Consider the following 18,613-nt stretch of genomic DNA (forward strand, 5'->3'; position numbering starts at 1 on the left):
AACTATGATGCCACTTCAGCTTTGTAGTTTGCCCTTTTAATTTTGTCTGTTGCTATGGTAGCAACAAATGATTGCAATCACTGCTGTTTATATTGCAATCCAAGTCACATCAATAGAGATCTTGGAAACTAAACAATAAAAATCTGACTTAACTGTGTGCTGCATTTGTTGGTGTACGTAAGAAATTGATCGCAATAATCAGGATTCATCAAAATCTTTTGTTCCTGAAGGATTTGGAAAATTCCTTTAACTAAAGGATTGTGAAATGGTAATTTATTTCAATACACACTTACCCAGTGCTCTTCACACAGCTGGGCAATATTTTTTTTGCACTTTTTCCTAAGTATATCCTTGAAAACAATTATTTTAATAGCCTTTCTAGTTTTGAAGAACGGCCACTTATTGTTTGTTTGGGTTTTTTTACCTTGTACTCATCATAGTCTTTTTTTGTCTACTTAGGTTATACGGGCTTTTTGAGGAAGGATTGTCTTTTGTGCAAAGGCTTGTAAAAAGGAACTTCTATGAGCTACAACCTTAATGCACTGTAATATCAATTTCTGATTTAAGCATCACCTGCTGAGCTTTGAATAAGCTGAGAACAAGAGAGAGGCAAAGTGGGTACATGGGCCTGTCTTAGGGTGATCAGTGCTGGTCAGCCAGAGCTGGTTATGCCATCTGCCTGTGCTCGCTTGTCAGCATCACCACCTCAGAGCTCATTTTGGGCACCTGCTTTTTGGAAGGGAGTTTAGCTTCTACTGCAGCACAGCAGCGTGAAATCCTGCGTTCCTGGGGTCGAGGCTCCCTTTGCTGTTGCTTTCAGCTGGCAGAGGATTGCTCATCCTGTGCCTGCCCACCCCGGATGCAGCAGTCACTGCGAGTAGCCACGGAAAGCCAAGGCTCATCTGTCCTGTGCATCTTTTCTTACAGCAAGTTGAATCTAGATGGTCTAAATAGGAGGCCAGCGAAGGCAATTTGCTGTTTAAATGACCCAATGCACATTGGGCATATTGAAGAAAAAAGCCATTTCCTAGTGACTAAATCTCATTAAAAAAGCAATTTACTGATCAATTACAATGCAATTTAGCTGCTAACTGTTTAATTATCAAAAAAGAAGCTATTTTGTTCTCTGTTCCTATATTTATGAACCATGCTTTAAAATCTCATCTTCAGACTAGCTCTTTGGAGGAATGTGACTGCTCTATTGATGCAATTACATTAAAGTTAAAATATTCAGTTCAATGTATTGTATCAGTTCAAAGAAATATTGTTTGCACAGAAGCTTTTGAAATAGGAGATTCATTGATTTCTGCAAAATCTTGACTCTTTATTGTTATTTTCATGCACTATAAAAACTGTATTGTCTTACGTAGATTTTAGTGGAGGAACATTATTTGTTGCAGGTTGGTTTTATTTCCCCAGTCCTGTGCAAGAGTTTCAGTCCTGGAAGCATGTGGTGGACACAGCAAGGATCCTCCCGAAAGGAAGGTTTCTGTCTCTGGAGAGACTGAAGCAGGTAAAATGCAGAGGTGATACCCGAGAGCTGGGATGCTGGCGCCTGGTTGTAACTCCCTGTGTCAGGGTCAGCACGTGATGCAGGGTGCGTGCAGGGCTCAGTTCTGGGAATAGGAAGACGTTAAAGCAGGAGTGCTGCCACGACTGGTAGTTTTTATTAAACATCTCACAGTGTTTCTGCTTAAAGGTCCAGCTCCCGAAGTCACCTGAGCCTCTCCTCAGTCCTTTTCCTAATGCTGTTTCAAGCCTTTGTAGTTTAAAGGAAGTCTCAAAGCCACAACATTTTCAGCGTTCATCAATGGATGAAGAATAATGCAAAACTATTGCTCTGCTTTTTAATCTACTTTGGGGGTAGAGCCCATGGGAGTGTGACTTGTGCTACCGTTTGACACTCCCCTGAGACTCTGAAGAGTCTGATGTGCAGTGTGTGCCTCATGCTCAGACAAGCATTTGTCCCAGCTCTGTCCATTCAGTGTATGGTGATTACTGTGCTAATGCTTGTGTGCCTCTGGGCATGTCCGGTCACTGTTTGAAATCATGGTCAGGAACAATCCCAGATGGGGTGATTATGAATTGCTGGTGATGTAATAACATTCACAAAACCCTACAGTGGTTCTAGAAATAAATTATCAGTTTACAGGTCAGGAACTGCGAATCTCACTCTGAGGCACTTAGGCAAAAAAGCAGTTTCTCTCAGGATCACCTGTTTTCCCTCTTTCTTGCACATGGATGTGTGGTTATTATTTGTTTCCAGTGTGGCTAGGTCTGGAAGGTTCTGTTTATGAGCACAGTGGTATGGCCCATATAATTATTTATTGATTTAGCTCAAATGATTAATGATTCAGCTTCAGTAGGTCTGGTTTATTGCTGTACATGAACAGTATTGAGGTAATTAAAATGGTTTGATTGCTTTGTGAGGTGAGACTTGCCATAAACACACACACACGCACGTGTTGCAGTGTCGTCCTGAGGATGACACTCAAACCCCACCGTGCTGCAGCCCAGCAGCTGGAGCAAGCCCTGGCTTCTTCAATGCTCTGATCATGTGGTGTGGGACCAGCACTGGCCTCTGGAACAGGAATTCTGGTATCACCTTTCCTAATGAAGGTATAAGTGTTGATGAGGAAGACAGAATGCCTTTGGTCACAACCCTATAAAGGTTCATCCTCAGTTTCAGACTTCAGTGTGAGTGGGATGAGTCCTGTGCTTAGTGCAGAGGATCAGGCATCTGCAAGATCAAAGATGCTGACACCAAAATCTCTGCTGCCCAAAGCTGAAAAGCACAAGTGTGTGTGTGTGTGTGTGTGTGTGTGTGTGTGTGTGTGTGTGTGTGTGTGAGTCGGTTCCGTAGCACAGCACATCCTCTGTGTGAGAACAGAACTGTGCTCTGCAGGCTCGGGCTCCACTGAGGAGGGTGAGCTCGGGTGAGCAGCTCCTCCTCAAGGGTCTGATGTGCACACGTTCAGCCCTGACCCAGAGGGGCAGAAGCCGCTGCCTTCCCTGCAGCGCTGCTGGGTGCCCGGGGCTGCTCCTGCCGGTGCTGCCTCGCAGCGTGCAGTGTGCTGGGCACGGGGCTGTGGGGCCCAGAAGCACCGAGCACCAGACTGCTCTCTGATTCTACCCCTGCCCTTCCTGAGGAGTGGCAGCACACTTAGAAGGTGAAATGGGTCCAGCAGATGAATTCTAACTGTGAAATGAGACTTTTATTTCAGCTAAACCCATGTATTCGGATTACAGAGCTGTGGATTGAAATGGTTTGTTCTGGCTTCCCTGCTACCAAATGCCTGTTTAAACAAAAGGAGCTTGCTGAATAATTCAAATAAATATTATTCAATAATTTAGAGACCTTGCAATAAGGATTGAAGCCTGACCCAGTAAAGCCTCAAGTGCCTTTATGCTCTTTATTAGCTGATTTTGCTGGAGAAGGGACTATTTTTGTGTAAGGATTTTGGGGTTTTGGTTTTGTATTTTTTCCTTTCATCTGGCCTAGCAGTAAGCAGGGATTGAGACGCTGGATCCATTACGGAGTATTTGTCATGGGTGCTCTGACCTCCCTTGCTCTCGCTAGCACACTTGCGATCTTTCACCAGCTTGTGAATGCGAGGCCAGGCTGTCACCGTGCGCAGAAGACAGGAGGTCTTGGAAATGGCACATCAAGTGAGCTGCAGCTGTCTTAAAAGAAATGAGTAGTGAGTCACTCATGCTAATGAGCAACCTGCAAATTGATCAGCTATTTCGCCTGTTTGAAGCTGTGAGTACAGGGCTCCCTACGGCGGAGACTGCTCTGGTGGGAGCTGAGCAGTGCTGAGAGGCAGCCCTGCTGCCCGTGGGGCGGCCGTGCCAGGGAGTCACCTCAGAGCAGGAGGGGCACATCCTCAAGAAGCTCGCCTTGATTTACAGAGGAGCCTTTCTGCTGCTGCGCCCGGCTTTGTCAGGGACGCGCTCGCTCTTTCTTTTACCTGGAAGGAGGAGAGCAGTTGAAATCCCTGAGCTCCAGGCTGCTAAAAATTGCTGTTGAGGAGCAGTTCTCGGAGGGCTCCTACACATGGTTTGAGTTGATTTGACAGGACCAAGATTTCCTAGGCAGGATGCCAAAGCTTTGAATTTCCCAGTCTCCAGCTACCATTCAGTAGGGTCACTTGCACATATTGGATGGGAAGGGGAGGCAATTTGCATACGGTCATTAGGTGCTTGCAAGTCTACTTTCGTTTCCATTGAAGTGCAAAATACCCATCGGGTTAAGAGGGATTCTCTGACCTTCAAAACACCGGCTAATAAAATAGTAATAATAAAAAGAGTTTTTACTGACGTGTTAGTGATGCACAAAGACTCGAATTCATTGTTTGTTATCTCCAAAGGGTTGTCACTTAGGGCTGTTTGTGAGTCTAGCCGCTTGCAAAAAGCAGGCTCTCTGGGGAGAAGGGATATGGAGCTCTGGAAGAGGCTGACTGATAAATATTTGGTGATTGTAGCTTCAGAGCAATGTTTTAAACACAGAAGCACATCATGAAGCTGATAGCTGTGAGAGTGAGCAGAGCTCGGTCTGTATCAGTAACTACATTATGCACCATAGCAGATTGGCATTAATAAGTACAGATCAGATGTATATCTAGGGAAATAATCTGTTATGCTATTAGATGCCAATAATAACACGTCGTGCTTCCTCATTTCAATATACAATCTATTCTATTTCTCACAATTAAGGGAACCTTTCCCTTCTAAAACTGCCTATAACTCACCAGTACACGTTATCATTGCTTTGAAAGCATGCTCTACGAGAATGCATAGGCAATTTATTTGATGATAAACCTGTTTTCAAATCCTAAGTCATCACTACAAAGGGAAATGGGGCTGAAGAGCTCAGAGGAATGCAAAAGGCAGGGAGGACAAGGAAGTATGGGCTGCTGTATTGTATACAAGGCTTTGCCTCAAAGAATAGAATGGCTCTTTCTGGCTGGACTTCTCCACCTGATGCATTTTTTCATGTAAGTCTTGGAAGTTCTGTTTCCTTTCTCACCAAGGCCTGTGCTGGTTGGTAGCTCTTGGAGCTGATAACTGTGTCTTATGGCTTGTACAATGTGATCCAGTTTAGGTTGGTTTTTCATTGTTATCTTACAATAATGCTTGAGTTGCTCTTTTATAGTTTGCCAATTTGTTTGCAACAGGGATTAATATGTGCTACCTTAAATGTGCTATCAGTCTTAAGAGTTTGTTGGCAGTGAAGAGTCCCATGTTTTGAAATGCAGCATGCAATGGAGCTGCAGCATATCATTGTCAGAGAACGCAGGAATATGTTCTGTCTTCTCATCTTCTGAAGGTGGGTGGTTCATGGGAGGGATGAGGAAATGTAGCTGGATGCTTATCAGAAGCTTACAGTCCTTGCACTTGTGTAAAAGTTCCTCTGTGTAACAAGAACTTCAACACCACAACTGCTATTGTGGCGTCTCACTGACTGCAGAGAATTGGATTAGGAGGGGGATAATAGTGATGACAGGAGAACAGTGTACCAAAGTACTTGAGAGTGTTTACTAGAGCCCTGGAATGAAAGACCATTTAATACATATTCCCTTGCAAACACGCCCTCCCAAGACTTGATCAAAGAATGTGCACAACTGCAAGGCTTTCCTCAAGGGGAATGGTGAATAAAAAAGGGATTTTCATCTAATGCTGAAATCAGCTGATATACACATTAAAAAAGAAGTTATCTTAGTAAGAGAAGACCCACAGTTTATTACTGACCTAGCAAAACTAAAACAAAACCAAAGTTACAACTTTGGTTTTGGTTTGGAAGTTTCGACACATATTGTTTCTCTGGGACAGCATAGAGAGCCATGGAGGTTAGATTTCCAGGCTTGGTGATGATGCTCTGTGGTTGGTGCGTATGGGAAGGGGCAGGTAGTGAAGAAGTGGGTGTACAAATAAAGCTCATAAACTTGCATATACCCTTCTGAATTGAAATTGTGTTTTTCCAAACCAATCAGTTACTAGCCCCAAATTCACTGAAGCACCATTCTGCTGCGGTGGGTAACGCAGGAAATACTATTTGTGATAGTTACATCCCTGAGCTCGACCAAAACACCTTTACTTTATACACAGTCTGGGATGACTTTGATAAAGTTGCTTGTTTTGTGCCATCAATTTAGAGAAGACAGGAACCATTTGTTTATGAAAATTACCATGAATGAACAATGAGGGGAGACCCAGATTTATGGCTTAATATTATCCTTGGGTTTTGCTGAGGAAAAAGCAGTCTTTTGAAAGAGTGAACTTATTTGTGTACACTAGAAAGGTGCAGTCCATTGTAGACAGCGCACAAATTGCCTGCCAGCCTATTTACGTGGGAATTGCATTCAGTGCCAAGCTTCCTGGAGAGATACAAAACTTAACAAAATCTATTGCAAATGCTACCACAAGGTAAAAACACTGTAAAAGGCTCCTGTGTGTAGCCCATGCAGGTGCCCACTGAGCCAAGGCGTTGGGAGTCAGAGCTTTCCCAGCATGGCAGTGTGCAGCAGGTTGCAGTCCGGGTGATGAAGAAAGTTTTGTCTTGTTTTAAATGCAAGTGGCCAGGCAAAGGGCTACCTGCCCTGTGGGGCCCCAGCTTCGATGCTTGTGCTTATCTGGGGGAGCGATGTTCAGCCATGCAAGGCCTTGCTGAGGCTGGTGGAACTGCTGGTTTCCAATCAGTTGGGATGGCAGCAGAAGAGACATAAAGGTGGGGTACCTGGGTGGGAGTTGGTTTTACATGGAAAAGGTACTAATCTTCTCAATTATGGCTGAATAAATTCCACTTTTTATCCATTAAGGTGTCTTGAGTATCTAGAAGGAAGGTATCTCTTGGACTGGCAGAGACATATTTAGTTAAAGGTTTAAATCATTGCATATGCATTTTATAATGAAAACATTTTATCAGGCTGTCTTTCTGAATCTAATGCATTATTTTTTCACTAAAGCAAAATGTACATTATTTGGAACATTAATATTTTGGCAGATTTTTAATCCACTATCAGAGCAGAAAAATAAAATTCCCAAACAAAGATTAACATATATTTTTAAAGGCAATTCATCAATGATTAATGATCTAATGAATCTAGTACATCTATCACTCTACTGGAGCATGCATTCAAAAGGCTGTATTAGAGAAACAGATGGTACTGTTTGAATACAGTTAGGGGAAAATGAAAACAACTTTTAAGGGGACCTTCTTTGAAATTACCTTGAAGCAAAAGCTTTGTAGTTAAGCTCTTCATAGTTTGGATCATGAGCTAATTCAAATGGATGTTCAGAGGAAGACAATAAGGTTCTATTGCCTTACATGGGACAACTATTTGGCTCAGTATGTGTATTATTAGGGGGATTACAGGAGCAGAATGGGTACCAGTTGGTCCATGAGGCGTGCTGCTGTGGGGAATCTATTTCCTAAATTCAGCAATATGTATAATTCATCTTCCTGAACTGAAAATTTGACTGTATTTTGTAACATACCAGAACGAGTTTGGCTACACTACATACTACCCTGTCACATCCCTTTAAATCCTCCTTCATGGATTTCTGTGCAATTACAGACTACTGAGGAGCTAAGAAAGGAAGAATCTGACAAATAGGCTGTAATCTCTGATTTAGATGAATGAAGTAGAGCCTTTCTCCTTTAAATTTATCCTGTATGAATTTTAATAAGAGCATAATTTGCTGTAAAATGTGTGCTTGGTAATAAAAATCCTACCCTGGCTTTCATGGAAGGGTGGTGTATCCAAACAGGTAATCTGCAAGTGGCAGTAATGACAAGTTGTGCTGCATCTCAACTCTAGGGTGGAGGCAGCAGGGATGGGTGGCATGGGGAGCCCTGGAGCCTGTGTAACCACAGGCTGCTGCTGGGAGTGCAGGAGCTGGCGGGGTAAGACTGTAAAGATGGGGTTTCAAGGGTGCCAAGGTCCTGAAATCACTGCTGATGTCAGGCGAAGTTGAGACACTTGTAATGTTGCAGAGCAGTCGTATGTTATCACATGAAGGATGCTTTGTACACAGGTGCCTACATGTGGTATTTTCTGCTGTGTATTAGAGCTCGATTCCATGCTGTTCCTCAAAGCCCCACAGAAAGAGAGAGGCCCCTTAGAAAAGGATCTTATCGAGGACAAGTTGTCTGAGCGGCCTTGCAGGTTGCTGGTGCTGTTTTGGGAGGACTTTGTGAATGTGAGAAATGGAGCCTCTGTGTCCCTGTGGGGAGGAACAAGCTGCTCTGGGGTGTTGATGGAGCATGGCGTGAGGCACCTGTGCTCCTCTCCGGAGCCTGTGGGTCTGCTGGATGGGCGCAGGGCCGGGCTTCCTCTGCCAGCAGGCACTTTTCTTGCAGCCTGGTCTCACAGCATTTTCACTGCAGCAGAGTCATGGCCCAAAAGCGACTTTCATTTCTAGACTGCAAGGACCCAAGCGATGGGCTGGGGTACCGCGGGGTCTGACACCCGAACGAGCCTGGGGAGCTGCATGCTCCCTGCAGGAAGGGGACCCATGTCAGCAGCACTGGGTGCTGCACAGAGGATCAGCAGGGAGGGAAGAATCAGCCAAAAGGACTTTGGAAATGTCCTTTAAAACTGGGTGGGGGGAATCTGCTCAGAACAAATCCCTGCAAAACTTCATAACCTTCCTTGGCGGCTGAACAAAAGCTATTACAGTCTGGTGGTTACTGTATATTACAAAGGTTATTTCCAAACACTTGGCTAGCACCAGGGGAGAAAATATATGCCTTGTGGTTGTGTAGCATCTGAGTGCTTCCTTTCAGAGGACGTATGCCTCTGGTGTAATGAACACAGCAATCATCAGGTACTGTGAGAAAAGGACAAATATTATTGTTATGATTAAACTGTGAAGGTTAAATGAATCATTTGCTAGGGCTGAGGAATACAGGTATTAGACCGACTGGGAAACACAGGGGGAGGAAAATGCCTTTCTGAATTCTCTCCCTCTGTCTTATTGATGGTGTGTTCAAGGCTTAAATTATATGCCAATGTAGGAACATCCCTGATCACAGGATAAATTGTGTTTGGGATCTGTTGTGATTTCCATCCAAGCTGTTGGGAAGTTCGTGTTTTCTGAAATGAATCTTTTTCTTGTTCTGGGAAGTGCAGAAGGTGCCCTGCATTCGCAGGCTCATTATCAGTTTTGTGATGGAAGGATTCCTTTGCGTGTGGAGGGTTTTTATGTCTTGAAGTTCTAGGTGCGGAGAAGCTAATAAGGGAATAGAGGGGAAAGGAGATCTGTGCCTCCAAGCACAGTGTGAGAGGTGTAAACCGTGAGAGCGAATGCGCCTGCAGCACCTGGAGCCACCTCTACCCTCCCGCAGCATTCACACAGGCTCCACAACCCGCACACCTTTGGCACCTGCGAGGAGACCCTGCAATCCGGGAGACGGCGGCAGCAGGATTCCTACCGCTCCGAGGAGGCTTTTGGGTTTCAGTATGTTCTCCCATATGCTTTAACACTTTCGCATTTCTTCCATCTGTTTCTGGGAAACGTGGAGGAATTTAATGATCTTTCCTAGGGTTATTAAACCAACAGCTGTTGTCATTAATAGAGGACATTCTTTACAGCAGTGTGCAAACTCCAGTGATAAATCCAGCCCTGCCACCCTGTATTTCTTTTTAATGAATACAGCATTTGTATGGAAGCTGAGGTTATGGATGCAGCGAGTTCTTAAACTATTACTTTATGGTGTAGCTTTGGCATAAAAATAGGGCACTTTTTTCTCCCTCCTCATGTTCCTGGTTGCTTTTTCAATGAAGTACGTTTTATGCTGGGTGAAACAGATTATTTTTTCGTTCCCATTTTCCTCCCTTCTCCTCTTTTTCTTCCCATGCCAAAAAGCAAACTGAAAATTGGAGAGAAGGTTGCTTAAAAACATGGAACACATCCCATTGGAAGAGCCACTTGTTGGTGAAGTTTATTTGCAGAAAGAAATGACCTTTTCCTCTTCATTTTAGAGGTTCCTCTGGCATGCAAAATTGATGGTGACTTTTATTGTATTTGGAGCATATTTTTGACAGTGACTTCTTGTCCCGCATCTTATTGAAGACTGTAAACATCTGCTTGGATGCACTTTATGTCTAATTACCCACTGTCGTGATTTTCAGTGCTTGCCCTTGATACTGTTATGGAAAGGGCTTTTTTGCTGCATCACTTTGATTTCCTACTTTTTTTCTTTTAATAGTACCATACCCCAACATAATAATTACCCTTTTGAGCTCAGTGAAATACACCACGTGAAGTAGTTATGGTTTAGGTACTTGCATTGTGGCCCCATACCTAACAATCTGAATAACCAGTGCTAAAGTTGTATATAAACAACCAGGACACTTCTAATGAATTTCACTTTTGAGTAACTGCTGCTTTTGTATCATTAATAAATGAAAACAAGAAGTAAATGCTTTCCTGTTGTCTTCTGTGGCTTACTCATCCCACACCTCAAAAAACCAAGCACACAACAAAGTAGTTTTTCATCTTGACTAAAATGCATTTTTAAAATTAATTGTTTTAGTGGCTTGAAAGCTTCACAGATTGGATTAGCATCCCACGCATAAACCAGTCACGAGCACTGGGTCCGGCCTCTCTGTGGTCTTTCTGGTGATCTTCTCACCTGGCATTTTCATTAAGATAACCCCTGCACTGACATCATAAGCAGAGATGGGCAGAACCTGAAATATTCTCTGCCATGGGAGAAGGTTTGGGCTGAGATCACCAATTTAAAGGGGATTTATCAAACTGCAGAAAATGCATATATTGGAACCTGGATTAGTTTGCATGTAAATGACTGAGCATGGTTAAATGCAAATGTCGTGTTAGGTGTTCAGCATTGCTACCATGAGAATGCAAGAACACAATGAGAAAACCCAGATGTTTCTGACTCTGCGGTAGCCCTTTCATAAACTTGCAGGCCAAGCCAAGGAATCATGCTAATGTCCTGTAATAAACAGTTTCATTGTAGGGTCTGTATGTCCAAGGGCTTCTTACTGCATTAGAGGTAATTAATAAATGATTATGCATCTACCTAAGGGCTCTGTGCTGTCCCCGCGTGCTGCAGCACGTGCCTACTTTGGAACAAGGAACAATAACCGAAATTCAGATGTCTTCACATCTGTCCTGGTTTTCCCTTTGTTGAGCCAAACCTCTGTACTAAAAGCAACAATCCTTTTCCCAAAGAGCAGGGGCTCAGGTACTATGATTATGAACATCCTGCAAGCTCACCTCTGACTGGATGGTGGGACAGGCGTGCAGTGGCACAGACAGATGTATTAAACACTTGACATTCACCTTTGCAGAGAAAGATCCTGTTTTGAAGTACAAAAAGGAGCTGAAATAGAAGTAAAGCCTGTGTGAAATTTCAACCCTGGTTTGCATGGTTACTTTGAATAGAAATACTTGCTACTCTTGTGACAGGCTGGGCTCGCAGTCTCCTTTTCAGAGGAGAGAGAAAGCAAAGGGAGGAAAGCAGCTTGTCTTTAAAGAGCAGCAGGAGCTCTGGATCATTTATTCCTTGCAGCATTTCCCCTTAAACAGAACTCTTCTGTGGATGCTTCAGGCTGGTTTGAAGACCGGTTCTGGGCTTTCCTTTTGGCTTCCCAGGCAGCTCATCTGGGGGCAGGTTTCCTGGCACAAGGGGACCCTCAGGAAGGGGAGAGAGTTAGGAAGACCCTTGTAGCCCAGGGAGCAGGGACCCTGCTTCCCTGCCACCGGAGCCTGTGCCTTCCACCCCTGTCTCGCCGGGGAAGCGGGTGCTGCCGGGGGAAACGAGCACCTCCAGGCACCAACCGCGTCCCAGGCACGGAGCTCGCCTCGGCCCCGGCACAGCAGGCCGGCATCTCTGCAATTCTGTCCTCTCCTGCTTGGTTTGCCATAAGGTGCCATCACGTGCTCGCGTGGTGCTAGGAACCCATCTCTTCGAGGGGTCCCATTGTTTCTGGGACACAGACCCCAAAAGCGGTGTTGACATTGGAGTGCTGATTCTTCCCAGCTGCGCAGCAGGTAGAAAAACAATCTCTTGTGCTCAGGTGCTGTGGGACTGCGTCCTGCTGGTGCAGGCACTTCCTAGCCTTGTCCTGTCTCCTGAGGCAGCCATGCTACTGCTCTTCCCCACATACTCGCGGTCCTCCCCTGTTTAAAGCTATGTACTGTCACCACTGTGTGGAAAAGCTGCATAAGATCCATTGCATTTCAGAAATGAAGAATCCATCCTGAAAGTGGAGATTGCATTTGAAATATACCTGGGCTTGGTAATGTTTTGAATGTAATGCCTCCAGCATTTTTCACTTTCAAGGTGACAGAAATTGAAAGATGGATTCCTGCAATTTTGGTGTTTATGATTCAACTGAGAAAAGGTCAGCTTCTTCATGGAATCTTGTTTAAACTGGTAGAACGGCATGGAAATGTCACATTGTCTTTCTGATAGTGTCACTGGTGCTTTGATTAACAACAAGTTCAATCTGTAATGCAGAATAAACCCAAATGCCACAGATAGCTCGATAAGAGCCTAGTCCAAAGTGCCTGAGAGATCAATAGAAAGATTTCACTAGCGTGGGATCTGCTTTAACTAAAGCACTGGGGAAAAGAGAAGTTGGTGCTGTTATTCCAGAATGCATTATGTAAGCCTGCAGGAGCCAAGACCCCTTCCCTGCAGCTGAAGAGCCCAGGAATGGAAGAGAAATCCCCTATGGATGCTGGCCCTGGGGCTGGTAATGGCCACCTGGCCCTAACGAGCCCAATGGGTCTCACCTGGGCCCCCAGACTCTGCAGGGCTCATAGCCCTATTTAAGCTCAGCTTGCGGCCACATCCTTTCTTTGTCCTGCACTGTGGGAGCAGCAGCCCCAGCTTTGCTGTGGCCATGGCCATGGACAGCACAGGGGCAGCTTGGCTGGAAGTTTGCCACCGGAGCCTGGTGAGTCTCTTGGGTCTCTTGCTGCTGGTTTGTGCTGTGCTGGTTGGTGCTGCCCCATGGGAGCGGCACTGAGGGGGTAAATCTCAAATAACTTGTGAAACCCTGTGCTGGAGCTGAGCAGCGCAGATCTGGAAGGCTGATGCCCCTTATGTGGCCATCCAGCTGCAAGGGCTGGGCTTCCCCTGTTGATGTTTTCAGGGTTACCTTTACTTCCATAGTTACACCCCCTGTCTTTTCCTGTGAAGCTTCAGCTTGTGTCTCTATGAGGAAGGCTCATGGGTGCCTGGTACCTGCACCTGGCACCTGCAGCAAAACAGGGTTTTGCTCCTGAAGAGGCTTCTTCAGGTGTCTTCATGGGCCTCTCCTTGCAGCTCTTGCTCTCTTTGCATCTCCTGTGCTGTTGCAGCAGAACACTGCTCCTGCCATGTGCTGTCTGCAAGTTGAATGTGTGCTGGGTAATTCTTCCAGTGTATAATGGTATTTGAATGTGGCTGTGTATTACTGGCTGAGGGGTGTGGTGACAAAGACTATACTGCTGTCTTTGGGATCAGAGATCGGGGTAAAATTCAGTTTCTTGAGTTTGTGTTGTTTCACCTTGGCAGCAGGGAGCAGTGTGGGGTGGGCAGTGAACATCACAGCTAAAGATCTACCTTTCCAGCTTGTGGATGATGTGATGCAGTTGAACACAAGGATGAATTTGGAGGATGCGAGTGGCAAGCTGGCAATGAGCAGCAGCAGTACCATGCCCTTCCTGGTGGTGATGGCTTTTGTACACCTGGAGGGAGCAGAGATGCCCTGTGCTGCCTAGGGAGGCATGGGCCCCACACTGCTTCCAGTGCTGTGAGAAATCTAGGATTGTGGGGTCACAAAGCCTTCACTGCAGGTGGAAATGGATTTAGTTTAATATGAAGCTTGTTTCCCATGAAGTTCAGGCAGAGCTGGGTAGTTTGCAAGGTATCTGGCAAAGCAAACATCAGCATTGCAAAGGATCAGACTATTCAGTTGTTGCTGGCTGAACAGACAAAACACTGTGACACCTTATGACATCTTATAGTAGGGAACTGTATAACATGCACATGGACCCTCCTTGCTGGAGTAATTTTATCTGACAAAAGTCAACCTTCAAATGTTTTTAGGAAAGAAAGTGAAGGGCTGCCAGATAGGGGAAGCTTCTTGAAATAATCAGTTCATATAAGTATTTTCCATCAACTGACTTCTGAAAGGCAGTTTCTTGTTGCAGTGGCTTATCTTCAGCTTCCAATTTTCAGAATGTTTGTGAACCATGTATCATGTGTCAGGAAATGTTTTCCACTGACTCTACTTAGTGCTGCATGCTTCTATTTATAGGTTCACTGTGTTTTTGTATCATACTTTGCTATCAAATCCTTTCAATAATTCAGGAAAATATAAACCATAAAAGTTGCTGGGCATGTTGAAGTGTGCTGTCATGGGGGAAGATGTATCCTGGACCATCAATCTGGAGGGTTTAAGAGTTTTATAAGGGAGATCCCCTAACACTAGAGTAGAAAAAGTTAAGGTTACACTTCAACAGGCTAGGAATTGATGTCTGTAAAGATCCAGCCTGGTGTGAAGGCAGGCATGTAGGTGCAGTACACAGCATGAAGGAGAAATTCTTGTATGCAGTCTGCATCTGCCTTATCTCTTGCTCAGCTTGTTCTGTGGACTTTGTGAGTGTGGAGCTCAAGCACTGCTCTTGGTTTCCATGTCTTTTGCCATCTGTGACTCAACAACTTATGGTCTTAAGTGGGTTCAAAAACCACATTGACATTCATAGAAGAGAGTCACCGTGGACTGAGAAAGGCAAAAATGCCTGACTCAAAAAGCCCCAGGAGCAGACTGGAGGTCACAAGAACATATTGGGAAGCCAGCAGTATATGCTTACTACATCTGTGCACTCTTTACAGGTATCCTGTGTCTCTATGTTGCCAAATTCATTGTCATGAGATTTTTTACTTGCTTGAATACCTCAGGAATCGGCAGAATGAAGGGATAAGTACGGGTTTGCAGGTCATCACCAGCACAAAAGGGCTTTGGGCTCCCACTCCCTTTGAACTGAAAGGTCTGAGCTTTCTTGCTCCCCTACACTGAAGGCAGGTCTATTAACATTTGGCTTTTGTATCTCAAACATTATCAGAATGACAAATTTCTTGACAGCTGCTTACTCAAATTGTCAACCAGCATGTTCCAGCAAATAGCTGAGGGGTGCTTGATGTCGAATGTGTAATGAGACTCCCTCTTGCTGCAGGTGGGCATGATTGTTCCCATTTTTTCTTCCCATTAATATAAAATGTGGCAGTCCTGCTATTGATTTACCTACACATGGCTTGGAGTTAAGATCCTGAAGTGTAATTTGAACTGCCTGATTTAAGTCTGTTTACACAGAAGGGTTTTGTGTGCTTCATAGTGATCTGAATGTGCCACCATTCCTAGAACTGCGCTTAAAGGACGGGTTGAGAAGACCTTTCATGATCTCATTGCATAGATTTCCAATAAGGCTGGAAAAGACCTTTAGGATCACCAAGTCCGACTGTTCCCCAGCACTGCCATGGCCACCACTAACCCGTGTCACTGAGGGCCTCCTCTACACGGTTTTGAACTGCCATGGGCAGCTTGTTGCTATGTCTTTAAAGAAAAGTAATCCTCTAAATGAGCTGCTGATAGCAAGAACACTTGAAGTGTCTCAGTGGTAGGGGGTTAATCTCTCCTGCTCTGATGGTGTTGCCTTCTTAAATGGGGAGAGCATAAATATGCATCATCCCATGCTTCATTTGAAGACATTGCAGTGAGCTTGAACTAGTATCTTAATTTCTGTTGTGTCTGTGGTCTGGACTGAAGGGATGCCAGTCTGTGACTGTGGAGTGCTACCCTAGTAAACACCATTAACCATTAGTGATTTTTTTTTTTGAAGTACTAAGCTTTGCCACTACTATTGCTCTTTCCATTCCTTGCTGCTGTTTCTAAATATCTGAGCAAATGCGGGGTGAAATAACCTGACCAATTTTTTTTAATAGTAGCTTTATGCTAAAATGCAACGATTTGAATGGAGGTGGAATAAAACTTCCGGGGAAAAGTGTCTTCCTCCTTGGGCTGGACTAGTTAAAAAGAACCCGAACAGAAAAGATTTAGGGTCTGAAACAGACCTGGGGACTATTGAAAGAGAAGGCTGGGAACATTTGTCCTGTGCTAACACTTGAGTACCATGTGCTCTGTCCTGCTGTGGTGTTTAACCCCATCACCGCTCCTCTGGCTGGAAGCAATCTCTGCTCCTCTAACACCCCTCCCGGATTATCCAATTAACACAGTGAATTTAAGCACAGTAAACAGTGCTTGAGCTTTGTGGGTCCCATTTGGAACCAGAAGAGTGCCTCAAGCAATTGAAAGTCTGTTTCACTAAGGGTACCATTTATAGAAAGTCATTTTCTTTCACAATGTGCCTTTCCTGTGCCCTGAGGAGCAATGTCTGGGCAGATATGGAGCTAGTTCATGTGCGGCTCGTACACCAGTGTTCCCCTTTCAACTCCTCCCCGTGTGAATCAGTGATGGCAAAGTTTTGGAAGGCAATTCCTTTATGTGCAAACATGAAGAGATTGAAGTAGAGGCTTGAATTAAAAACTCACTAAAGTAGGACAGGCTTGTTTGCAGAATGATTATAATGATATATTGTAAATACACAATTTCAACATCTCCAAAATAAATACATGAGAATAACTCCATTTTAATTTTCATCCCATGAATTAGAGCCTTGCTGCAACTCTGTGTGAGGTAAATGCCATATTTCTGCTACATTAGTAGGAGTGTGATCCAGTGTGGAGTGCTCCACATGATTACCAGGGGAGTGGTCATCTTTGCCTTTCCAAGATAACATTTAAGTGAGAGAAATATGCTCTGTAACTGATAGCAAAGAGGGGGGGGTTTTGGGCATGCTCTACTGATTTGTGTGGTAAGTAAGCTTAAATTGTACACCCATTTAAAAAATACAATTTGCAGAGCATATTAATAGCACGCAGTAGGGGACGTAAATTCACATTTGTGTGGGACTTCCAGGCTTTTGAGATTTTTCATCTGGCATAGGAAACTTGGTAGAGAAAGAAATCTCTTGACATGTTCAGATTTGATTTGTTTTTAAGTGTTACTTAATTTGTTTGTTATCATATGTAGCAAAATGAAGAAGCTTTTAGCATGTAGCTCTGCAAACATTGAAACACGCTACTTTTGGAGCGGTTTCACTTTTATCCCTAAACTAGGTTTCAGTAAAAGCATGACACGTTTGCAGTACATTAGAGGTTTTGATAGAACTGGACCTTTTAGCAGTGCTTCCAACTTTCAGACCTGCTCAAAGAATGAGGTGTATAATATCCCATCCTACTTATGGCCAAGGGTGTTATTTTCATTCCTTCAAATAATGCGTCAAAGAAGCACAATCAGTTTGGAGTTATGGAAAAAAAGTCTTTCCTGGTTTAGACACAGAAAAAAAATGAAGTGGAATTAGGAAAAGCAGGGATGGTAGCTAATGCTGAGAGCTACCTGAGATTTTAAAGTTACTCGCTTTCCTTAGAACTCAAGGTAATTTCCTACATTTATCCGAAGTATGGTGAGTCCATTTCCATAGAGGCTAATGGCTGTTGTCACTGACAGTACAAGAGCTCCTGAATGTTTTCCAGGAAAATGTTGTGATTATTAGCCAAAAATAGCCGCACAGAATGCCAAGTCACTGTTCGGTGTCTTGGACAAATAAAACACTGGCCTTAAAGTGACCTGGTGTTAGCCATCAGGGAACAAGCATCTCATACAGGCTGTATGACATTAAGTAGTACCTTTGTAGATATCAAACGTGTTGAACAGAACACCAACCAGCCTGAAATCTTGACATTTACTGAAATGGATCACCTACTCAGAAGGTGGCATTTCTGAAGTAGCAAAGAGCACTCCGGGAGACATCAGGATCACGATGCCTTCAGTAGTGCAAAAATCCCAGACCTGAGCCAGGTGTATTGATTCACTGATTTTCTTAATATCTGCAAAGACAAATGAACTATCTGCCCTGCAGCTCATTGCATCTGGAGGTAGTCCTTTAAATCAGTCAAATGACTGGTGCTCCAGTGTGCCTGTTCCAAAACATGGCACTGATTAGAAAGCAACTTGAGCTCATTAGCTTGGATATAGGTTTGCAGCTGGTGTTTGAAGTTGCATTGGAAGCCCCCCACTCCAAAAGGGATTTGGTGCAAACCATTTTGGCCACTGGAAGATTCCCCAGGTGGCTCTCAGGGTTCGCTCCAGCTCTCGTTCCTGCTCAGAGCTTTTGGGAGATTTGTGGCAACTGGAAAAGCAGACAAAAAGGCGCAGCCTCTGGGATAGCCATTTGTGATACTGTCATGGGAGCTTGAGGCTGTGAATCATTGTCAATGGTTTGCACATGCAGAAAATTCTGAGCATGTACTGAAGTGTTATCAGTAAATATGTGCTATTAGAGCGATGGGCAGTTGGTACAGCAGATCTGTAGAGATGGGTAAGATTGAACAACTGCAGGTCTTTAACGCTGAAATGTAACCCTGTTTTCCTACAATCCTCTTAATTACCACATGTAACCTCTATTTTCAAAGTGTGTATAAACGTCTATGTGCTATGCTGGCATCCTCACATATTTCTGGATGTTTTCT

Source organism: Pezoporus occidentalis, unplaced genomic scaffold, assembly GCF_034315485.1.
Source record: "Pezoporus occidentalis ecotype Australia unplaced genomic scaffold, CSIRO_AGI_Poc_V1 ctg183, whole genome shotgun sequence".
In the NCBI taxonomy this organism is placed as follows: domain Eukaryota; kingdom Metazoa; phylum Chordata; class Aves; order Psittaciformes; family Psittacidae; genus Pezoporus; species Pezoporus occidentalis.